Source organism: Chrysemys picta, chromosome 12 (assembly GCF_011386835.1).
Source record: "Chrysemys picta bellii isolate R12L10 chromosome 12, ASM1138683v2, whole genome shotgun sequence".
Classification (NCBI taxonomy): domain Eukaryota; kingdom Metazoa; phylum Chordata; order Testudines; family Emydidae; genus Chrysemys; species Chrysemys picta.
The window spans coordinates 45,571,917-45,597,495 of NC_088802.1; the positions used below are offsets into that span (position 1 = coordinate 45,571,917).

Below are 25,579 nucleotides of genomic sequence, written 5' to 3' on the forward strand. Positions count from 1 at the left end.
GAAGTCCTCAAGAAAGACCAGCTTGTAATTTGTGCAGTCCCCCAAATGGAAACTTTACTGATAACTTGTTTAACAGTTCAAGCAATGAGCATTTGTTTAATGTGTTTATAACTTCATTTAGAGGAACACTTTTCACACAGTATATTTTTGTAATTGTGCCATTCCTTCACCAGGTTGTCTTTGCACTCAAATGTTTTTCTTTTATCCCTGTATTGCTACATTGCTAGATGATTGGTATGCAATTGCAGGGTATCTTTTCAGGTGGAATAAAGAGAATGTGAGTCTGAATAGTGTTGTATACTCAAACTCTAGTTGTCTTCCAAGTTTAATTTCCATTTTAATTCTGGCTTCATCTCCCTACCCAAAACATCAGGGCTTTCCTGAATAGTGGGAACCTTCTTGACGTTTTGTCAACTCTGCCACTACCGAGCCCCTATGTTATTTCACTGTAATGGATTGACACTCTATGGGAAATGAATTTGGCTTGGTTCATTTATTAGGGCTGGTCTACACTGGGGGATGGGGGATCGATCTAAGATACGCAGCTTCAGCTACGTGAATAGTTTAGCTGAAGTCGAAGTATCTTAAATCGATTTACCTTGGGTCCTCACGGCACGGGATCGACGGCCACGGCTCCCCCGTCAACTCCGCTACCGCCTCTCGCTCCGGTGGAGTTCCGGAGTCAACGGGGAGCGCGTTTGGGGATCGATATATCGCGTCTTAACGAGATGCGATATATCAATCCCCGATAAATCGATCGCTACCCGCCGATACGGCGGGTAGTCTGGACGTACCCTTAGTGGACATCGGGGAGTCAGTATTTGCAAAGCTATCGTCTACTTCAGTTAGCATATTTGGCCACCAGCTCTTTTTGGGGCAACCAACTGTGTGTGTGTGTGTGTGTGCGCACGCATACATGGCCCCTAACATGATTGGACCCTGATCTTGACAGATGCTACCAGAATGCAATAAGAACTGTTGGCAATTTCTGGAGGAGCCAATGATAGAGCCCTAGAGCTAGTCTCCTACTGATCAATGCAGAGGAGCTGTGGCCTGGAAGTGCAGTATTTCTTTTCTGAACCTGCCGCTCCAGTGCTGTTGATAAATGCATCTGTGCAATAAATCAATAAAAGTCCAGTATTCTTCAGTATATTGTGGTTCACCTGGAATATTTCTTCTGGGTAACCGTAGACCGAAATGGTGAAGAATCCCAATGAGTTTTGTGACTTTGACCTGCTTCTACTTGCCCTTCCTGGAGAGCGTGGAAACTTTCTTAGGAAGCTTTTCTGACCTCCCCCTCTTTAATACACTGAACTACTTTTAAATAAGTTTTATAATAGATATTGCTTTACAATATCAGCCAAATTCATGCCTGATGTAACTCTGCTGACTTCATACATTTAGTAAGGATACAAATGGATGAGTCTGTCTGTAGACAGACTATGTACTTGGGCTGCATGAAGGAGACAAGACAGTCTTGAGGTGTTCCGGATGGGTTTTGCTGAGGCTGTAAGCTTCAGACCTTAGTACAAAGGATGGGTGAGAATCCTCTGGAGCTAAGTTTTTAATAGTTATTTCCACCCCCTTCCCAATGTATAATTAATATAGCTATCTTGTGATTTGTATCTCGCCTGTCAAAAAAGTCTCCAGCCACCACTGGAATCCAACTGGTTTTAAAATGGCACTTGGTAAGTCTATGAACAGGATGATATGACATGGTTGCCTATGACAGCAGGGGACTGGACTCAGTAACCCAAGAGGTCCTTCCCACTCATCTATCCTTAGGGTAGGAGGAGTTGGCCACTCTGCTCCACAGAACCATGACTGGTTAGAGAGTTGACAGCAAGTCCCACTGCATCTTCCTACTGCCTTCCTCTCATTGGAGGATGGGACTGCCACTTTGAAAGAGAAGTTGAGCCCTGGCCAGTAACATTTTAGATACACAATTTTTTTATCCCACCAAAAATAACAAAACCTAACCCATGGATCTATTGGTTCTTTTTGCAAGAACAAAAAATACAGCATTGAATGGATTTTTCAAAAGCTAAAACTTTAAGATGTTCAAGATCAACATTTTGTGTTTGAACCCATTTTTTCTCTTTATGCTTAATCCAGTGCCCCCTGGAGTCAATGAAAAGACTCCTGTTGATTTCAGCAGTCTTTGAATCAGGCTTTTTATTAGGATACTACAAATCTATTAAGCAAAAGAATGTCTGAGTGGAGCATTCTTGGCAGAATAATTCTTTTTCACATTTGCATTAATTCTTGCCTTTTTCATTTAACCACATTACCAAACCAAACCAAATGTGTGATTTCTAAAATTCAAGTGTGAATTTATATTTAACAAGAAACTACTTGTACTTTTATCTGTTCCTGGAGGGGAACTGTAACTCACTGGTTGAAGGCTTCCCTCCAAACACTTTACATTAGCTTATGTTAATCCTGGATACAGTTGCTGACACTTTGAGAGAGACTAAACATTTATGTATTCTGTTATACTTGTTTGGAAGCTATTGCATTAGTCATCCAAATACTTCAATTTCAGATTTCTTTTGTAGTTCTTTCTGTAGTGACACTTACTACACAACACATATAAAGAGCTGGAAGAACAGTGTATTCATTAAAATAGATTTTGAGGATTGATAGAGAAGACTTTCTATTTGGTGTTTTGGGTAACAACCAACTGAAAATAGTAATTCATGGTAGACTTCCTTTTTTTGCCCTAAAGTATTGTCAAATACTGTAATATAAAGAACTGCTACTTTCGATTCCAGCAGTATCTGAATTTCAGTAGAGGGGGAACATTTCATCAACATAGTGTGTAAAATGTTCCAGGATCCTTTTGGTAGAAAGACACTAAATAAATGTAATGTATTTAACATTGGATTAAGGGAAAACTCTACCAACTTTAAGAAACATTTTAGATAGAATTGGTTGGAAAATTTCCCCAGCCTCTGTGGAAAAGGTTGACTTTTGGCCAAAAAAAAAAAAAAAAAGTTGTTCAATCTGAAAATGTCTCATGTTTTAGATTAGGTGCCTCAGGCTCCCATTTTACTTCTTGGACAGGTTAGGTTTCTTATGAGGCACTGCAGAGACATATCTGAATCAAAATATTTCAGTTTTTGGTGTTTGTGGTTTTTGTTTTTTATTTTTGATGATGATGATTGATGATTGATTTATTATTATTATTTGCAGAAACAGACCTTCTTTCACAAAAAACTTCATTCAGTCAAAAACCCAATTTGAGCATTTTCCGTCAAAACATTTTTGATGGAAATTACCCTTCGTTTTAATACACACTTTTATCTTTACATAATCCTTATAGCACTTGTCCTTTTCAAAGCACTGTGCAATCGACAACTCAATGAGATAATCAAATGCTTTTGACTATACAGTGTGTTGAGGACTCTACCTTTTTAAACTGACCACCGCAAGATTGCCAAGTGTCTTACAATGTAATGTTTCTTGTATTAAGTGACTACTTCATCGCTTAACTGGTAGCACCCAGATACAGTAACACCCTTCCTAGAAGGTTACTTGGACTGCTTTATACCTGATGCAGTGGATTCACATACAGGTTCTGATTCTGCAACACTTGTACACATGAGTGGGCCCACTGAGTTCAATGGAACAACTAGTCCTGCGTAAAGTTACTCATATCCATAAGTATTTGCAGGCTTTGGACCACAGGTTGTGCACAGGATACTTTGCCCTTTCCATATGTCTGTCTATTGCTTTTAGTTTTATACTGAAACACAAGACAGTTAAATATAAAAAACTTCATATGTTTGTTTCACACATATTTAAGGCAGACTCATCTATGTGTTAAGTGCTTTTATGGAAAATACCCATTTACACATGAAAACCTGTTTCTATTCAGTCCGTCAAGTATTTTATTAAAACTAAGCTGTCTGTATTTTAATAAGCAACAGAGGGTCCTATGGCACCTTTGAGACTAACAGAAGTATTGGGAGCATAAGCTTTCGTGGGTAAGAACCTCACTTCTTCAGATGCAAGTAATGGAAATCTCCAGAGGCAGGTATAAATCAGTATGGAGACAACAAGGTTAGTTCAATCAGGGAGGGTGAGGTGCTCTGCTAGCAGTTGAGGTGTGAACACCAAAGGAGGAGAAACTGCTTCTGTAGTTGGATAGCCATTCACAGTCTTTGTTTAATCCTGATCTGATGGTGTCAAATTTGCAAATGAACTGGAGCTCAGCAGTTTCTCTTTGGAGTCTGTTCCTGAAGTTTTTTTGCTGTAAGATGGCTACCTTTACATCTGCTATTGTGTAGCCAGGGAGGTTGAAGTGTTCTCCTACAGGTTTTTGTATATTGCCATTCCTGATATCTGACTTGTGGCCATTTATCCTCTTGTGTAGTGACTGTCCAGTTTGGCCAATGTACATAGCAGAGGGGCATTGATGGCACATATAACATTGATGGACGTGCAGGTGAATGAGCCGGTGCTGTTGTAGCTGATCTGGTTAGGTCCTGTGATGGTGTTAAATAACTTTCAACATGACTTCTGAGTTTCTTGAGTAAAAATCTTAGCCTGATGAGACAATTTGTTGAAGAAAGGTGGTTTTGTCAGTTCATTACTATAGGTTACACTGTGTAGTTTTTATGTGGAATACAACATTTAACGCAATGGGAAGATTTTTCCAAGGCACCCAACTCACTTAGGAGCTGAAATCCCACTGACTTTCAATACAACATAGGTTCCTAAGAGCCTAAATCAGTGAGACTTCTGCTCCTAAGTGAGTTAGGTGCTGAGGGTAAAATTTTACCCTATACCATTAAGTAAAGGACTGCCAATAACTTTTGCTCAATAGAATGAGCATGAAAATTAGATATAAGGTGGGATTTACAAAAATGGACAGTGCTGGATTTACTGTGCTCCTGTTGCAGTCAATGGAACAAAGTTTAAGGCTATATTGAGTGCCTTTACTGGTCCCACTTTACTGGGTGGGATTCTCAAAGTTACCATCCCTGTGTGAAGGCTTAGTTAACAGCTCTATGTAGACGTGGTTCTGAGCAGAACAGGGGAGTCTCAAACTTCAAGCTACACTGTTTCCTCCAGCTTTGCGTTTAAGATAACACTTCAGAAGGGTTGCCTCATTTGGAGAAGTATAAGTAACCACCCCCTCCTTGGTGTATGTGGGAGACTGTTGGCTGGATATTCTGAGTAAGGGCTATTTGGCTTTGGAATTTTTCCCCCTCACCTCCCCACCATCCCCTCCCTTGAGCTGTCAGAGCCTCTGGTGGCCTTTGAAAGACAAATCTGTTTTTTTTGTAGTCCCTTCCTGGGAGGGAGGAAGAATAACTGAGGGTGACCAGAAGATACTCTGTGAGGGGGATGGGACTGGAAATAATGTTTGGAGTAGGGTAGATGCTGGCAAGGTTAAGTATGAATGTCTTCTAGATTATTCTAATAGATGGTGGATGTTGTCTATCTGTTTGAGTTGTTAGTTTCTTTTTCTTTTCTTTTTTTGTACGTCACCCAGAGGACTGGATGGGCACTTTGTAAATGTAAATTATTCTTTACAGGCCGAGGAAGAAAGACCATTTTGGAAGAGGCTAGAGCAGGGAGGGAGAGAAGAGTGGTCTTTGGTAAGTCTATTGCTTGATACTACTGCAAATCTAGATGGAACTGCTAAGGTTCTAATTGCATTTAGCTTGAATGACTCTTTCAGAACTAGAACTTGCATTTTTTTAATACTTCCCAGCATTTGCCTTTCAGTTCCTATATATGAAGCCTTAAGTCTACCTTCCTGTCGAAAACTGTTAGTGAAATTTAAGACTTTGAATTACTTTTGTCCTTTAATGAGCATTACAGAATTTGGCAATTTCTCTCCCTCACAGTTCACACTGGGAACCTTTCCAAGCTTCTGCCTCTGGGTTTTGTGGTTGTCAGAATTACAATGTATTCGTATTTCATGCTGGAGATGTGCTAAACTACACAATAAGTCAGTGAGCAGAGATCAAAATGCTTAGTGGGTGGCATAGATATAATTGTTTTGCATGATAAATTTTTATACCCACAGTGGAAAAGTCTCATTTGGTTTCAAATTTGCGGCGCCTTATTATGTGAAATTCTATGGCAGTGACGTTAGTGAAAGATACTTGCTACTCTAGTAGCACAGCCCTGTATGAGGTCTAAAAAGTGTATTCTGAACCACAGGCATTCAATTTAGAAAAACTGAATTAAAAAAAATCAGCACCACTTTGTACCTTTTTATTTTTAGCATAAAATACAAGAAGAGATTTTTATGAACAGATGAGAAGCATTGCTCAGAACTGGAACCAAAACAGGGGTGTGTGTGTGTGTATGCCACTGAACTGCTCTGTCACCTTGGTTGAATCACTTCACTGTGCCTCAGTTTTCCCATCAGTAAAGTGGGATCAGGGAGCCTGCAGAAATTTTTCACACGGTATGCACGTGACGCCACACCATCCTGACCCTCCTGGGATCCTCAGTCCAGGGAGCTCCTGCCTACCTTAACATGGTCCCTTGTTCCTCACCCTTCCCTGCTGGCAAATGTCAGATCTATCCTGCTTCCCAGCTCTGAGAGAAGCAGGAGACTGAGCTGACACATGGGTTGAGAGCCCAAAACTGAGTGGTGGTGTGCCCTAGCACACAGGGGGTCCTCATGATGCAGGATCTGCGGTGTCAACCCCTTATTATGCAAACTTTTGCTCCAAATAGCTCCAAATGTTTAGTGGCCATTAAATTATCCCGAACTTTTTTCTAAACTCAGCCTCGGTTCTTGCTAAATGCTATATAACTGGTTGTGATAGTCCCATGATTCAGTTGTAGCCAATGACTAGTTACTAAATAGTTTAAAAAAATGACCCAAAACACACTTTTTGACCGGCTAGCTATATTGGACCAATGTGTCTTCAGATGAAAGGATGTACGTAGATATGGTCCAATGATGTGGCACTTGGATCTAGACTAGATGAAGGGTTTGAGGTAGAACAATGACACTGGTATTTTGCAATTTGTCCTTTGAGTTTTTGACCTAAAATTATGAAAATAAGTTCCGGAATGCTGTCCTGTCTAATTGGTAATGTGATCCCATGTGGTGTTTGTTCCTTAGGATGGGGATGGGGGGTATGACCAGCTTGGTTGGGGGGTTGACTATCCAGTCTACGCTACACATCTGTTGGTGCCTCAAGGAAGTACTTGAGGGTAACTCATGCTGCTCCTTGTTTGGACCAGCCACATGGTGCACTGCTCTGGGAGTCATTTTGCCTTTAACTGCCCTTTTATGGACAAAACGGTTTGGGGAACTTCTGCACAGCTGCTTCAGCTCTGCTCCCAAGCATTACACTGGCAGCAAAAGCCAGGATTTATCCTTCAAAGAACAGTAAAAGTACATAAGTTCCCAGAATGATTTTGGAGCAGCGAATATTATGGAAGAGAGATTTCTGTAGCCACAAGATGGCAGTCACTGAGCAAATTTCAAACTGTGTCTCAGTTCCTCTGCAGGATTCATGACATAAATTAACACTCTGCTCCTTGAACGGCAAAGATGCTTATAAAATGGTTTAATAGCTGGGGAAGGGTACTCTGCAATACAGAATGAAAATATGCATGTATTTGCCTAGAAGTTATTTCTTTGCTAACAAAAGGGTGTGTGTGTGTGTGTGTGTACACAATATAGAATCTTAACTGATTGAATAATTCATCAACAGTAATTTTTTTCCAGTTGATCTTCATTATACAAGTGTATGTATAATAATTCCAGCATTCTTCAGAACTGTTTAATAGTGTTTTTATTTTAGTACTCTCACTGAAGACTGCATAATCATTTCTGATTATTTTCATGCTTCAGGCCTGGGGGTGGGGGAAAAATGGCTGTAAAAATCAGTTTAGAGTGTTCTGTTAAACTATTTTCATGGGTCAGAGGCATAGTATGAAAATATTTTTACAGTGGAAAATAAACACTTCTATAGGACTTCCTTGCCGTAGGCTCTATTTACACATGCAACAAAACAACCCCCCCCCCCCAATTTTTCTCCCTGTTTCCCTGCTCTGTGAATGGCTACAGAAGTGTTATCAAAGTCCACTGTGGTGATGTGGACCAATTCTGAAGAAACTACCATATCTTCAACAATTTTTATTTTAGCCCATTCTGCAGGGACACTCGGAGCTCTAGGATAGGGGCTGTGTTCAAACAGATCTCTCCAGCATGTTTCTGCTTTCCCTTGATTTTTAACAAGGTCAAACTTCACTTTGTGTGGCTGCAGACATGAATTAAGGTTAGAGCTGCATAACAGATGACAATATCCTCTTAAGCAGAAGTGTGTCAGTTCTGAATGGACAGCTGCTTCAGTGTTCTTGGCTAGAAATCCTGCTTGTAGCACCAGACTTCATACACATACATGGACTGTTGGCAGCCTATGCTTATGCCTATATGTTAGGATGGAACAAGTTTGTTGGATCTAGTCTTTAAGAGCAGCAAATGCCATCTTTCCTTGAAACCGTCTCTTGTGATGCCAGTGAAGCTGTAGTACCTTATTCCTCTTTCAACTGAACACATCAGGCTTTATAGATTTTTAGACTTGTTTAATTCTGAAGATATATTTTTTTTTACAGGTGATTATATTGCTATAGAGTTGTATGTAAATATTTTGTATGTAATGCTTGTCAGTACTATTGTTAAGCAGTCATTATTAAATATTTGAGGCCAGATTTTAATACATGCAAAAATGCATTTGTATAATTTGTGCACACATTTGTAGGCACTCTAATTGTACGTACAGATGTCTAGTTGGACATCTAATGGGTCATTTGCACATGCAATTATTATACATGTCCACAAACTCATACTAATTCATTTCTGTGTGCACAGTTTCAAACTCTCTGAGACTTAATCTCTTTGACAGGGTTCTTCTGCATGTATCAACAAATTTAGGAATAAGGCCCTAATTTAGCATAGTGCTTTAAGCACGTCTCGCTTTAAGTATTGCCATTGACTTCAAAAGGACTTGTGACTAAATTTAGGCACATATTTACACACCTTGCTGAATCAGGGCCTAAAAGACTTGAAGGACCCAAGAGAAATAACTTTCTCATGGTAGAAATATAGCCGGTTCAGAAAGATTTAAGTTATTAAGAATTTGTCTGTCTGTATTTTTGTAATTCCTTTTAACTAGGACCTCTCAATTAAAATGTGGCAAATTAGATTTGCCTTCAACGCACTGACTTGATTCCAGCTTCTAATCAGGTTAGGCAGTATGAAAATCTGGAATCAAATGTGAACTCAGGGCCTGCCCTGTGTATATCCTTCCTCTGTAGTTGCTCCATCACAGCACATCTCTACTTTCTGTCTTATATTTTACATTGAGTTGAATGTGGCGTGTGCTCCCTAATACAGCTGGCACAGATTCAGGCTGGTATGGTTGTCCTGGCAGTGTCAAGTCTAGCTTAAGCCATCAAGGTGGAATTGCTTATTACATATTCATTTTTATCATTTCCTGATTTACACTACTGGAAGCTTATAGTAGAGGTTAAAAACCTCCTCTGTAGTGGGACTCTACTTCAGCTGCCAAGAGTTCATTTTATCCCTGACCCTTTAAGCTACACAAGCCAGCCAACTTCATCTGTCACTAGCTTGAATTGAAACCCTGCCCCTAGAGGTGATGCATCATTTATTCTTGATTTTTCCCTTCTGATTCAATGGACTTGGAGATCATTATTTTTCAAGTTAACAGACTTGGCTGAAACCAAAGATATGAGCAACCTCTGCTGAAATCTTAAATTCTTCACATTCTGCAAAACCCTTTGATCATCATGGTTTGAAATAAGAAGAACAGGAGTACTTGTGGCACCTTAGAGACTAACAAATTTATTAGAGCATAAGCTTTCGTGGACTACAGCCCACTTCTTCGGATGGTTTGAAATGTGATTACTAAAATGGAAATATGGAATCTGAGTATATTATAAGGAAGAAATTTTCAATTAGTTATCAGGACATAATAGAAACAGCTGATTATTAGCTCCATTGGTTTTGACTTTGTAGGGGGCTGCTGAAGACTGGATTTTTGGGGGTGGGTTGGAGAGAGAAAGTATCATCAAATACTAATATTGTGGGCATCTGTATTAGACGGGTATGGGGCTAACATCACTCAGGGCAGGTCTTCACTACAGGGGGAGGTCGATTTAAGATAAGCAAATTCAGCTACGCGAATCGCGTAGCTGAATTCGACGTATCGGAGCTGACTTACCCTGCTGTGAGGACGGTGGCAAAATTCACCTTCGCGTTTCCCCGTCGACGGCACTTACTCCCACCTCCACTGGTGGAGTAAGAGCGTCGATTCGGGGATCGATTGTCGCGTCCCGACGAGACGCGATAATTCAATCCCAGAGAGATCGAATTCTAGACCTAGCCTCAGTGTGCTTTTGCATTCTGTTGGTTCAAGGCTCTGCTTATTCAGATCCTAAACCTTGTCGAAGAGGTCTGCAGGAGAACATTGCCTGGCTATAGTAGCAATTGTATAGTTACCCAAAGGACTCGGAGCTTATTTAATGAGAGAGGCTGGTCTAGATCATTTGGGCTCACTCTTGAGGTTGCACCTGTTCTTATTGTTCACCATACAAGCTGGATTCATGTGAGGCTGAAATGGGCAGAGATTTCTGAATTTAATCTGTGCTGTGCTTGCCAAAGCCAATGTTATACAGCCATGCATCAATTTTAGGAGTTCAAAAGTGTTTGAAAAATTTCTCTCTCCCTCTCCCTCCCACCCCCAGTTTCAGGTCTGAAAATATACAGTAAAGAGTCAAGCTGTGCAAATAACTGATTTGTCAGTTGGATTTCCAAACAAAAAAAAGTGGGGAGAAAAAAGATTGTAGTTGAATTATAGTTGAATGAAATGTTTCGGTTGGGGTTTTAACCCTTTTCTAAAACTGAATTAATTTCAAATAGAAGAATCAATTCTTTTTGGAAAATGCCAAAATGAAATGTTGCAATTTGTTTGGAATTTTTTCTTTTACATGAATTCATGAAATATTTTGGCTAATCCAAATCTGCATTTTTGTGTGTGGGGGGGGGAGGGAGCTTTTTATCCAAAATACTTCATGCAGCCAAAGTGAGGTGCAAACCTGCACTGTCAGGGACTGTACTAAATGCCAATTTTTGTGCAGGTGCGTGTACACACAATATCTAATTCTGGAGAATTGCAGAGCTGTCCATGTGCTTATCTCCAGAAATGTTATTCTCTATGATATGCGAAGTTTGTATGTGACCATTGACATTATTAGGAACTTTGCTGCAGTCCTGCAGGGTTGATGGAGAACAATACACTTCTCTCTTGCCCCTGTTCTCTCCTGCCTTTGGCCCACTCCTCTCTACTCTCCTACTCTGAAGCCCTCAGAGGTGCTTCTGAGTTGGGCAAAAGGAGCAATGTTCCTCCCTTCTACTTGTCCTGGCTGTGTCCCACGGGGGTTTTGTTGCCTCTGCCCAGGCACTCCGAAGGGATGGTTTCAACCATCAATGTTTGCCATGCACATCGCTGGTGTTATTAATTTACAAGCAAATTAATAGACACGGTCCCTGCACCGATGATCTCTCAATCTAAATTAGATCAGAAATATGACAGAAGTGATAGCAAACGAGCATAGTTAAGGAAGGGAGACTTAAAGGCAGGATTTTTTAATTGTTAATTACTGTATCTGGCATCTAGACTTTCAGTAGCATTTGAATTAATAAAAGGAAATTTGTCATGGATTTTTGCTTTGGTGCTCTAAGATAATACAAATATTAGCTCTTTTACCAAGTCTGCTGCATTATGTTCTATAATGGCAGTAGCTGCTGCATAGTTAAAGCTAGTTCCAACAAAAGCCTAAATTTCAATTCCCTCCCCTAACTTGACCTAAAATGAATGATCCTGAAAACATGCATGCCATATCTCCTGCCAAGACAGAATATTTCTGGAATGTCCGACAAACATCAGAAGAGGGGTTTTAAAGTATTTAAAGAGTCTTCCAAATTCTTTTGGCTCCTCATAGCTTTAAAATGTGTAAGCAGAGTCAGGATGAGCTCTACCCTGACATCTGGTGGTGAATTATGGCGAGTGTGGAAAAGAACTCCAGGGGCTGATCTTGTTTGCATAGGCACACCCACTCGCCTGGCATGAAACAACAGCAACTCAAAGTGGTTACTTTGGCTGGTGTGGGATTCCCAGTTTCTTTGTTATTGGGGCAGGAAGAATAAAGTTTGTTACCCTGATTCTGTGAATCAAGGGCAGTGAACCTGTTGTATGACAGAAGGACTGAGTGAGTCCATCACCATTACCCAAGTAGCACTTGCTTGACAAGGGGCATGGGTTACAAAACCCAGTGAATAGAGAGAGGATGGGGACAGGTATTTGTACCTGATGGTGTGGCCCCCTCCCTGAGGGGGTTGAAACACCAATTGCACTACCTCCTCTCTCCACTGTTGAATGTCAGAGCTAACTTTGATTCCCTTAGGAGTCTAGTTACAGACTACTGAGCTGAGTTCACTTTGGGCCAATAGTGCACCAGCACTGGGGCTCCCCTACTATTAGCTGAAATCACTAAGAGCTGAAATCACAAAAGAGCTAAAGCTATTTAAGAGCTGAGATCACTGAGGCTGTGTTAACTAGTGGGGGAGCCTGAAGCTATGTTGCTAAGCTAACTTAGCTTAGCGGGGGTGAGTGGAGCGGAGCGGCCCACAGGTCGGTGAGCGGAGCGGCTGGAGGAGCAGCTAGCAGAGCAGAGCCTTGTGGGAGCGGCCCAAGGGACGGCTGGAGCGGAGCGGCTCACAGGTCGGTGAGCGGAGCGGAGCGGCGCGGCTCACAGGTCGGTGAGCGGAGCAGCTGCCAGAGCAGTTCGTGGGACTGCAGGTGGAGTGGAGCAGTTCGGGGCGAAGGCTGCGGTGGAACCCCACGGAGAAGCAGCCGGTTGGCCTCGGATCACGTAAGGTGCCCCTTAACACCCTGCTCACCCCCCCCCTTTGAACTCTGGGGCTGCACTGATCATGGACAGAGACTTTGGGGGGTTGTCGGACTTTTGGGACTTTTGTGATTCTTGGGTTGCTGGACCCAAGAGACTTTGGGATTGGTGGACTTTTTGGGACTTTGGTGATTCTTGGGTCGCTGGTTTCAAGAACCAACAGGAGAGGACACGGCCCAATTTGCTGGGGTGGGTCTTCGCTCATGGTTTGGTCTAAAAACTCTAGTTGTGGTGTTTTTCCCATTTAATGCTGATGTTGTTTACCTCATGTTATTAAACATTTTCTGTTACACTCAGACTCCGTGCTTGCGAGAGGGGAAGTATTGCCTCTTAGAGGTGCCCAGGGGGTGGTATGTAATTGTCCCAGGTCACTGGGTGGGGGCTCGAGCCGGTTTTGCATTGTGTTATTGAAACGGAACCCCTAGATACAGAACTCGGCCCTTGTTGCTGCCAACTTAGATGGGCAGAAGGGTTACAAATGGTTTGGTCTATTAGCTTAAATTGTTTTGTTTTGTTCTCAATACAAAGTGATGTTTTCAGTTGGGAAGAGGGCAGGGATTGGAAGAATTATAAAAATATATAATTGTAATTTTGGATGGAAGTGTTCATACCACACATTAAGGCAGGCAGGGGAAGGAATGTCCAAGAAGCTTGTTGGAACGGAGAGATAAAGAAGCAGTTATGGAAGAATGAAGGAGGGGCCTTGAGGAGAAGACTAAGAGCTTCCCCAGGCTAGCCATAGGGTGAGGCCAGAAGGATTAATGGGGAAACGGAAAGACTAGCTGCTTAAAGGAGACTATTGGGAGAAATGCTCCATGCAGAGGTGTATATGCCTTAAAGTGACAAGTTTATAGTATTGTATTTTTCCTTTTTATCTCACCTCTCCTGTTTCCTGTGGCTATGGCTCAGGCCATCCTAATACAAAGTTGTTAGAAAAACTTTACCTTCGTCAGCAGACATTATGGTGCTACCACACATGGAAACGAGCTCCCCAGAAGGCTGCAAAATAGGACATTACAACCTAGTTTGGCACCATTGCAAAGACACTTCTGTCTCTTCCCTCGTGGAGCAGTAATCCTTTCACTGGACACGTTATCCCCCTTCAGCAGCTGTAGAAGATATTACTGAATTTTCCAAATTAATCTACCTTTGAATCAGCATAGCACCCTCCCCCCCCCCCCCCTCGTCCCACAAACTATAAGTGCAGGAGAGAAAGCTGTGCTGGCTTCCACTGCTTGGAATCTTTCCTATCCCATAACGGATACACATGCATAATCCGTTGGCTGTGAACAATAAAGCTCTCATGTTAAAATGGCATTGAGCCGACTCACAAGGTGGTATGCCAGTTTCACTAGGGGAAAGGTGCCAGGCAGAGATGGTTTAGGTTGGCAGGTTGCATATGGGTAAAGGTGTCAGCTTTTCTGCAGAATGTTTTCCCTTTTTGATAGCGATGCCACCTTGGTAGCACATACGTTGTTTCACTTGATCACAACTGTTTACAGAACGTACTGCAATATAATGCTTGAACTATTAATATGAGTGTGTGTGTGTGTGTGTTTGGGATCTTGAAGTTAAGGAATGGATACATCGGTCTTGCAGTGCATTCTGGCAAACCTTCGCAAACACACTGGGGGAGAAAACATATGTTGTTTGGGGACTAGTGTCTGCAGGGACTATGGTAAGCAAGTTAGATGTAGTTAATGGTCCCTGTGAAGCAACTCCAGCTGGTAGAAGTTAGATGACTGAGCCCTAAATGCTGGTTCATCCTGAGAAGTGGCAAAAAGCCAAACATTCGGATGGATATAACCCTCAATTCTGTTAAATGCCCCAGTCACACGGAGGCAAAGAAGAAGCCAGAAGCTCAGCATCATACTAGGCTTACTCCTTCAGTGATGCATAAAGGGCATAGATCAGACTAGAACCCTCTAATACGAAGAACACTAGGGTAGACTCATCACTTGTATAGCTTCAATGAAGCTATACAAGTGTCACCAGGGTCAAATTTAGGCACAGCATGTTTATAGTTACACCCACACATTTGATCAAGAAAATGGAATAATCCTGTGAAAGGGAGCATTTTTTCCTGTATAATCTTCTTATCCTACCTGTGTAAGATTAAATAGCTTGTCCTTGTTCACTTAGTAAGTGGCACAGACATAAATTGTACCTAGAAACCCCACTCTCCTTCTTTTAATCCTAGATCACGTTCCCTCTTTGTTCTCCCACACAAGCAAATGTTAAAGAACCACTTGGACTCTGATTAAGTGTTCAAGTTAGGAAATCAAATCCTTATGCACAATAGTCTTGGTATACATAATGTTCTGTAATGTATCTTGTATATGCACAAAGTAAGAAGGGATAATGTTACTAATTTGTTCATTACTAATAACAGTTTTCATAATACACTTGCAACTTCGCTGTGTGCTAATATATTACATATATTTCGAGTTTGCAAAGACTTTTAAATGATTTTTGCTGAAACAAATGTCTTTAATACAATATTAGTGATGATTCTTTCACATTAGCAATTTCACCTCATTTCTATGCTACAGCATAATGATTTTGATCTTCTGGGTAGCTTGGTGGAGTATTCAGTAACTTGCAGAGATGACATGTATGTACAATACTGGAGTGTTACAAATACTCCCTTTTGCTTTTTGATGGACTCATCTTTTAAAAATGAACTTCAGGCCTTTTCATTTCATGGCCCAAGAAAATTTTGTTGTAATGAAATATTGTCTTGTTTTCTAACAAGCTCAGTAAGCTATCTTCTGCTGGACTCAAGTCCAAAATGAGGATGCAGAGATCAGTACCTATATGAATGCAGCACAGGTTCTGAGCATTGGCACCTGCTTTAATATTCATTATGCACATTGCTAAAAATGTAAATGAATCAAAATTAGTCATCTGTTCATTTGTTGCCATTACATATTCATGGCACTTTTACCACAGAAGGATTGTTGACCCTACTACACTGCTGATCCTGTTTTAACTCAAGGATGATAAAACATAATTTATTTTACTTGCCCTTGATATTTCAGTGGAACACAGCATTCTTCATATCCTGTTCTAAACTATTGTGCAGTGTTACTGTGCATGGTTGAACAGTTCTCCATAACAGACTAAGCTGCGTTCCAGGGGTAGGTGAAGTGATCTTTGCCTATATAAAAAAGCTAGTTGCTTTTTAGTTTTAGGTTCTTATGTGTGGCAATCTACCTGGAACTTGGAAGGAGAAACAGAGACTACAGGAGAGAAGAAGTTGGAGGAGGCACCAAGTCATCAGTCTGCACGCACATGTTTTGAATACTAGCTGCAGTTGCAACATCACTGTAAATAGTTATTTTAATTAAGAGCCAATTTAGTTTTAGGAAACATGGAGTCCTCTCGTGTTATTACCCAGCATGTGGTACATGAAACTTAAAATCTGGAAAGTTTCAGAGTAGCAGCCGTGTTAGTCTGTATCCGCAAAAAGAAGAACAGGAGGACTTGTGGCACCTTAGAGACTAACAAATTTATTAGAGCATAAGCTTTCGTGGACTACAGCATCCGAAGAAGTGGGCTGTAGTCCACGAAAGCTTATGCTCTAATAAATTTGTTAGTCTCTAAGGTGCCACAAGTCCTCCTGTTCTTCTTTTTTAAAATCTGGAGTGTGTGTGTGTAAGTATTCTGTGGGCCATATTATACTTGCAATCATAAATTTGGAGTAACTTCATTGAGCCTGTTACTGTTCTGCTATAGCAGTGTAAATCTGGAATAAGTGTAGAATTTCATATGTGGGTGTGGAATCTGGCCCCTTACGAAGTCTAAGAAAGTATGAAAGAGTGCTCAGTTCAGTAGTTCATATGAGACAGTCCTAACCCTGAATCCCTTCGTCCAGCACAACAGAATTTGAAAGCCATGTTGAGGATGGGAGGTCAAGCACTTAACGTTACCATGGCAATCCTCAGTAATAAACATTCAGAACTCAAATGTAACACTGGGTATCTTGTGGCTTTGCAGCTTCGGTTCAGAGCTCTGACTCCAGCAGCCCAGAAGCCTCACCCTGGCTCTTCCCAGCCTGGTTACTCCTTGCAGGCTGACCTTAATACCCTTCCAGCCCTGAATTACTCCCCAAATTGTCCTCCTGCAGGGACTGGTCCCTTTCACTGGACCTACCAGAGAAAATGTTAGGTTTGCTGCCTTTACAAAGACAGTAAAATACTTCAATCTGTTAGCTTTCTAGAAGCACATACTTTGCTGAATTTACATGGCACTGATGATGCATAATGAAAGCAAAACAAGTTTATTAACAGAGGCGCAGGGATTAAGTGATACCAAGTAAAAAAAGATAAAAGTAGAAATGATTATAAGCAAATAAAAGTGAAAACACACACCGAAAAGTCTAAAACTTCATCTAGCAAGATACAGTCTCTGTTCAAGATGGTTTATCTAGGGTTACCATATTTTAGTTTTAAAAAAGGAGGACACTCCACGGGGCCCCGGCTCTGCCCCCTTCCCTGAACGCTCTGCCCCCTGCTCCTCCCCCTCCCCTGCTTCCCACGAATCAAATGTTTGCGGTGCGGCCCCGTCCGGCCCCCCTGGCTGAGCGGCTCCCTTTGGTGGGCGGCCGGCCGGCCCAGGCCAAGAGGCTCTGGCCCCGGCGTCTCCCGCCCAGCTCGGCTCGCCGGCCGAGCACCGCCGTCGCCAGCCCCGTCGCCGGCCCCGACCCCCCACCACCGGGCCCTCCCTCCCTATTTTCCCGGACATGTCCGGCTTTTGGGGATTTCCTCCTGGACGGGGATTTGAGGCCCAAAAATCCGGACGTGTCCGGGAAAATCCGGACGTATGGTAACCCTAGTTTCTCTCGCTCATAGCCTCCTTTCCACCTTTTCCTGTTTAGCCTGGTTAGGACCCATCACAAAGAGCAAATAGCTTGGTTTCTGTCTCTCCTGAGGTGCAGGATAAAGATGGAGTCTTCTCTCTGTGTTCCTTGCATCCCTAAAGGGATGTCTTTGTGTTACAAGTCAGAAAGGCCTCTTGGAGATTTTTCTGTGTCCTTCTGGGGTGCAGGAGCCATGTTAATTCTCTGTGTCTCAAATTCAGGATCAGGACAACCCCCTGACTGTTCAGCTCAATGGCTTTGAGTACTGCTAATATGTGAACTGAGGTAAACCCACCTTCCTTTGTCTGTCCATCTCTGTTTATCACCTTTACCTAGGACAGGCCGTCTGATCTTAAACGTGTTCTAGTAATATGATATAGAAGGAATTTATGATTTCACATATAACATTAACACATCATTTTACAATGATATTAATAACCAGTGTGGTGTTTAGTTTTCCTATAATACTTCACCAGGCACATTGTTAAAGTTGTGTGTACGGTGTGAATATAGGGGTGCCTAGGGTCACAGCAACCCATTAACTTTTTTCCCTGCCATTACAAGCATATGTCATTTAGGGTAACAAATCTTTGCAACATTTCAGCCTGTCACTAATGACCTTATTTGAAGCAGCGCTTGATTTAAGATTTGAACCTTTTGCAGCAATTCCTTCTAGTGCCAGCATATACCTCATTTTGAACAAAATTAATATGACTTTAGCCTACAGTCATATAATAAATCCACATTTTTCCTGGCAAAAGGATCAGGCGTCTCATGCTTTTTAAAATAAATGTGGCTAAATCATGTCATGCCAAGTCTTGAGAATGTATTTAGATGACTTTATCTATTTCTATGCCACCTGGAGGAATCACCCCAGTGGTGTCAAAGGAATTATTTTATTTAAAGAGTCAAGGTTGAAGCAGCAAATGTCAAATACTCTCCAACAGCTATACATCAGCTGCAAAACAGATAGGGCTCTGTTAGTGAAAGTGATTTAAAACCATAACCAGAGACACTGAATATTGTACTGGAGTCCAGTAACATCTCACTCTAGTAAAACAAACATTGATGTTTCTATTAAAAAAACAATGAATCTTACTGGTGAATTATTTTCTTTTGGATTTTTTTTTTACCAATTTATCTGTGATTCAAAAAGATAATTATAGGAAAGTAAACAGTTGAGTAAGCAGTTACTTGCATGGAAAATAATGGAGATTGTACAGGTAGGCAAGAATATACATGAAATTTATAAATGATGTAACCTGGAATTAACACAGATGTTAGAAGCCCAATGGTGGTCTTGTGATTAAAGCATTGGACTGGGATGAAAGAGACCTGCAAATCCTGGCTTTGCCATAGATTTCTGTCACCTTGAGCAAGTCATTTTATTGCTTTGGTGCCTTAGCTGCTCATCTGTAAAATGGGGATAATACTTGCCTTCCTCAAGGAATGTTCTGAGAATAAATCTATCAGTACTTAGGAAGCTCTCAGGGTACTGTTACAGAGGTAGCAGGAAGCCATGCCAGGATTTGGTGCAATAAGTCACCTTGTACACAAATAGCAGTCAGTCAGGTGAACCAGTCTGTATAGGTAAGATGGGGTTTGGTGTTGCAACATGGTATATGTCTAGGCATTTAAGGTGATTCAGTGTTGCCAAGTCTTGTGATTTTTATTTTATTTATTTATTTAATTGCAAGTCTCATGATATTTGGTGGTTTTCTTAAAACTGCTTTCATTTTAAAAAGAAAAGTAAGTTTCTAACCATGGCGGTTGTAGAGAAAAGCTGAAAATGTGATCCCCCTAAAGACTATCTCTATGTTGTCTCAAGCTTGTGATTTTAATGTACATCCGACTGAAGTTATTTGCCTCACCTTATACTATGAACTATTGGTGCTAAGTCTTCTTCACCTGACCATCTCTGGTAAGTATAAAACCAATTTGTGCCATTTGAGCCATGCAAAGTAGTTATAGCAGATGAGAGAATCCAGTCCTTAATGTCTGTACAAACCCAACTATTGGAATGAGACTAAATTAATGTAGAGAAGAGCCAAGCTAGAAAATTTGGACTCTAGCACTCTAAACGCCTAGGTCTGACTTTGCAGCTCAAACTCTTCTAACAAACTTAATATTTACTAGATTTTAAAAAAAGACACCAATATTAGGCTGACTGGCCCAATGGATAGAGCACCGGAATGGAACTTGGGCTCTATTCCCAGCTCTGCCACTGGGCTGCTGGTTAATCGTGGGCAAGTCACTTTGCCACTCTGTGCCTCAGTTTCTCCATCTGACACTGACTTCCTTTGTAAAGAGCTTTGAGACCAACTGATGAAAAGTTCTATTTATGAGCTTGCTATTGTTATCCCAATGTTGCCAATTCATGATTTTATCTCCAGTTTGATATTTGGTGCTTTTCCTACAGCACCAACTCTTGGAGTCCTATGAATAGATGAGAATCTCAGCTTCGTTAATCTTTTAAACAAAAAATTACATGTCTAGTCCCCTTGGTTGTGGGGCAAAGCTTTAAAACGTGAGCCCTACAGGTTCAAACCAAGTAAGTCTCAAAACTTTCAAAATTGCCAAATAAAAAGAATTCAAAATTGATTGTCATAATGACGACGTTTTTTAAAAAACAATCTCGTGATTTTTGGGGGGCCCAGTTCATGACACTTTAACACTTAGGTCTGACAATACTGCAGCCTGCTAGTGTTCCTTAATTCTATTGTAGAGAGAACTTCTAGCAGCAATTAGGTAGTGCAGTTTCCATGTCCACTCCCTGCTTGTGGTGAGGCTGAAAATAAGTGGGGGTGGAGAGAGGAAGCACAGCTGACTAAAAAGGTCTATTGGGTCCAGTCTAAGACCAAGCAGTAGCTCCCATATATTTTTCCAGGCAGGATGGCCACTATACTCTGACTGCAAAGTGGCTCATCAATCATGGAGGTGATTATTATATGCTTGCAGTAGTCTGTGGTGGCTGAAGAAATGTGTTTCAGTGCTCTGTTCTTGTTGGAGTTTCCTAAGTGCTGAAGCGCTTTATGCCCACGTACACTGCATCATACCCAATGGAGTCCATCAGAGAGGTGATGACGGCGTGAATAACTGAGACCAAGTCATCATTTGCCAGGATGGAACAGAGTCTCCTAGTCAAATGCTGCCAAGTGAGAGCTCAGAGTCAGTGAGGAATCCAAAGTACTCCTGAACTACAGGCTGATTTGACTAACTGTGGATGTGTCCCTTCAACCAAAGGAGACTACACCGTGGCTGTGAACTCTTCAAAATGCTTTCCTCTGCCCACCAGCATCACCTCTGAGCTAATCGCGTCCAAGCAGCAGGCCATTTTGGTGTTCATGGTTATATGTGAAGGGTAGATAGAGCTGTATCTGCATATTGCTGACTTGAATCCGAGCTCACCTAGTGGTTGCATATAGATGTTAAAAAGAACCAGATGGAAAACTGATCCTCGTAGGACTCCATGAGCGAGGCGTCTGGTGGTGGAGGAGCAGTTTCCACACTCATTGGGAGCATCCCTACAAGAAGCACTAAAATGAAGCCCATATCCCCAGACCCTTGCCACTTCTCTCAGGTTAGACAGCAGTAGATCGCGATCAAGAATGTTGAACACTGCAGAGAGGTTCAGGAGGGTGAGAATGGATATCTGCCCTCTATCCACTGACACCAGGAGATCTTCCATCAGTGCCACAAGTGGTTTCAGGTCAATATCGTTGCCTGAATTCAGATTGTGCTGGGTCTAGAGAATATTAGCTTCAGTTAGAAAAAGCTTGTGGTTACCTTTTTAGCTAGCTTCTTCATGCCTTTGTCAGAATTGGATGCTTGACACTGGGCGGTTGCAATTAGAGCCAATATATCCAGGGTGAGGTTTTTCCAGTGTTGGTTGGACTATTGGGTGTTGAAAGGAGGAAGGGAAGATTCCTTCTCTGAAGGAGTGTTGGCCATTTCATTCAGGAGTGGCACCAGTTGTTCATGATTCTCCAAGCTAGGAAGGGCATGGGTCAGATTCACAAGTCTTGGGTCGAACCTTCTTTAGGTGGTCTGAGTTTCTTGAAGAGTGAATGTATAGAACTCCAGGAATGCAGGTGAGCTGTGGGTTGATCATTGTAGGCAGGGCAGATTCATGTTGTTTGGGAAGGCTTCTCAAATGTGCATGATCTTTTCACTGACATAGGATGATAGTTCTTTGCAGTGCTTGGTGCCCAGTTCTCATGCAACCTGTAGGCACTCAGGTGTGATGAAGCTATTTACCACCCTAGATAGTTTCTTGAGATAGGATTTGGCAGCCTAAAAGGAGGGGGAAAGGAAGGTTCTCTTAGCCTGTAATACAGCTTCTTCATAGGTGTTCAGAAATTTGTGTTTCATCTTGTGTGTTTCAGCCTTTGTTTTCCCATCATGAATTCTCAAATTTCCACTCCCCTCTCTTCGTCTACTGCACGGTGTCAGAAAACTAAAGCGATCTGAGTGGGCTCTGGGGAGGAAAATGCCAATTTGGGGCCAATGCGTTCATGGTCATGGCTAGTGTACAGTGTGAGTTAGACGACTGTGGTCCTTTAGCAGGTTTTGGAATTTGTTAGAATCCATGAATCTTCATGGTTGAATAGGATCATTGGTCTTTCTTGTTGTCTGGGATCTGGAAGGTCTCTGATTACTGCCTTAATGAGGTGAGGGGCTGACCAAGATGGTGGCTGAGTAGTGAAGTTCTCAATTTGGACATTGAGGCCCAAGATTCATTCCACACTGGAATGAAAACAAAACTCTTTAAAATGTTTTCATGAATGGAATTGTCAGGTGAGCATTTAGATTCAGAAAGGTTTCTTGAGTCCAGGGCACATGTACAAGCTCTGTCTAATTGAAGTCTCTTCCTGACCAGTAAGTCTCAAACATTTCAGCTTTGAAATGCTCCAACCAGCTTTAATAACTACAGGTCAAAAGAGCATATTTTAAAAATATAGCTCATGCTTCAATAAACACAAGCCAAATACTTAAGGATTCTCCTTGTTTGTCATTCATGTGTAAACCAACTTCTTCACAAAACATGTGAAATGCACCGGATTAGCACATCCATTAGATTAGCACATCCATCTACAATAAAAAGAGGTTTGGGTCTAGTGGTTTGAACATAGGATCAGGAGACAGGAAATCTTGAGTTCCAATCCTGATTTTGACCAATTTCTTCTGTGGGCTTGGACAAGTCATACATGGCCTGATTTTCAGAATTGCTCCGTGCTCAGTGATCGCTCTGGGTGCTCAGCACCTCTGAAAATCTGGCTGTGTATTAAAACAATTAAATGCACAAAGAAAAATCCATTTCAGCACCAGGAATTTGGTGGGTATTCTAAACCTATTCTGTTGGGGGCTCAAATAAGGAACAGTAAGTGATGATAAAAGGGAGGAAGGAGGTGTATGTTTACCTAATCCTCCCATGTGCAATTTGAAAAGATAATGAAAAAACTGGGTTATTGCCACTGCCCTTGGGGTATAAATACAGAATTTTAATGGTGTCTTATAAAAGTATTTACACAATTTCAACTACAATAAAAAAAAACACCTCTTCTCAATCTCCATTCTATCAAAGACTATTTCAGCATCAAGCAACATAGCCAACTCCTCTGGTGAATCCAATTTCAGATCTGCAATCACTGCTTCCAGATGGTGGCTATCAGCAGCCAGGCATCATTTAAAAAAAAAATACCTTTTTAATCTGTGTGGACTATTTCAAGAATCAGGCCTCCAGGCACAAAGTTGGTATTTTCACTAATATTTTGAAATTAATATTAAATAGAATTATATAACATGTTCTCCATAGGAGCCCTCACAGGCTTAATTTAAAAAGGGGAGCAGGGCTGGGGGGGGGGGAGCCATCACAGAGGATATATTAAGGCCAAAAGAATTGTATTAACCTGTACGTTTGTAAAGCTATTTTGCAAATATAGGGCCAGGTAGGTCTTAAAGGACAAAAAGACCACACGCACCTCTCTTCAGGCCACCCGATTTTGATCACAAAAAGTTTTTTTTGAGTGCAGTTGACCTTGCAGACCCTTCCATGACTTCTCACTCTACGCCAGGACTTAAGATCCACCTCTACGGTGACATAAGGCGAAACAGGCGATAGAGTTTGAGAGCTAGGAGTGCCAGAGAGCTGGATTAAGAATTCCTTTATATTCATTATAACAGAGTCCTGCTCTTCTCTGCCTCAAGGAACATTGCATGAACCTCTTCCATGGAGTTGGAACATTCTTTTAAATAGCTCATAGTCATTCTTCTGCCATTCCCCAACCTTGGTGCCTACCACTTTCCCCACTTCAAATGTGTATAGAAGAAAATGCTTCATTAGCTTTAAAAGTTAGACCTCTAGAGAAATGCTGTATATACTCGTTCATTAGCCCGTTCGTTTATAAGCTGACACCCCCCCCCCCCCCAAGATGGTTAGGTAAAAATAGCAAAAACTGTATGACCCTTTCATAAGCCGACCCTATATTTCAGGGGTTGGCAACTTTGGCTCCTGGCCCATTAGGGTAAGCTGCTAGCGGGCCTGGACGTTTTGTTTACCTGGAGCGTTCACAGGCACGGAGCCCCTCAGCTCCCAGTGTCCGCGGTTTGCCATTCCTAGCCAATGGGAGCTGCGGGAAGTGGCGAACTGCGGACACTGGGAGCTGAGAGGCTCCATGCCTGTGAACGCTCCAGGTAAACAAAACGACAATGTATTAGATGTTCAATGATTCCATAGAGTTTAAAAACATCACATTTTGGGGTAGACCCGTTTATAAGCCGACCCCCGCTCTTTGATGCGTCACTTTTTTAATCAAAATATTTGGCTTATGAACGAGTATATACAGTATAAACCCAATGATCACCAGTGCATGGGATTTTTTCTCAGCTAAATCCTCATGAACTGATGGACGAACAAATCACCTTTCTTATTTCCTGTTGTAAGCACTTTCTAAAACAAAAGGTTTCATCTGAGTCTTCCATTGGCCAATAATTCAGATAACTTGTTCAATATTTATAAACAGAGAATGAAGGTTTATTCAAACAGAAAACTAAAAACAACTCGTGCTTAAAACCAAACTGTAAACAAATGAATGAAAGTGATTGGACCCTATGAATTTATCATTGCCAAGTTTCACAGCACGCTCTGTCCATGAGCTCATCCAGGCACAACCAGGATGTCTGCAAAGTGCCTGGCACACTATTGGGAGTAAATAAATAATAAAACAGCATAGCTCCTGTTAAGTTACAAAATGGCTGTCACTGTATAATTCTGTGATCCCCAATTCTCTGCTTCTTTGGTCAACAGATGCATTTGGTTTGAATCAGTGTTTTCAGAGATAACACTTGATATTACAGACTGCTTCAAGTCAAAAACCTTGCTATGAACATCCCTGAACTTTATAAGTAGGAAGAGATGAAGGGAGACAAGTCACGGTAGGAGTCTGAATCCAAATTTTGCTAGTGGACCTGTATCTCTATAATGATCCAAATCCATCACCAACACTCCTAAACTTTATAGTGTGTTGGAAATCGGGATCTCATTTCCAGTTATGCCTCTTGAGCTCATATCAAGAAGAGATGGGCTCAATATGCTTGTGTTCCTCAATTTATGGCAGTCTCTTTGTGGGTGCAGGAGAGGAAGGGCTACACAGGTTATGCTGTTATGTCTATTGAAAATGGTCTTAATATTTTTCGTAAGCTCTAAACACACCAAAAAATCAAACAGCAGACTGAACCCAA

The 25,579-nt window shown here is 41.5% G+C and overlaps 1 long non-coding RNA gene across 1 annotated transcript in view; it reads left to right on the forward strand.

Annotated features, from left to right (window-relative positions):
• Positions 1-25,579, forward strand: part of LOC135974504 (uncharacterized) — a 142,755-nt gene that overhangs the window by 24,610 nt on the left and 92,566 nt on the right. Inside the window, exon 2 of the long non-coding RNA XR_010591769.1 lies at positions 5,547-5,609. This is a non-coding gene — a long non-coding RNA (uncharacterized LOC135974504). The remainder of the gene's footprint in view (positions 1-5,546; positions 5,610-25,579) is intronic.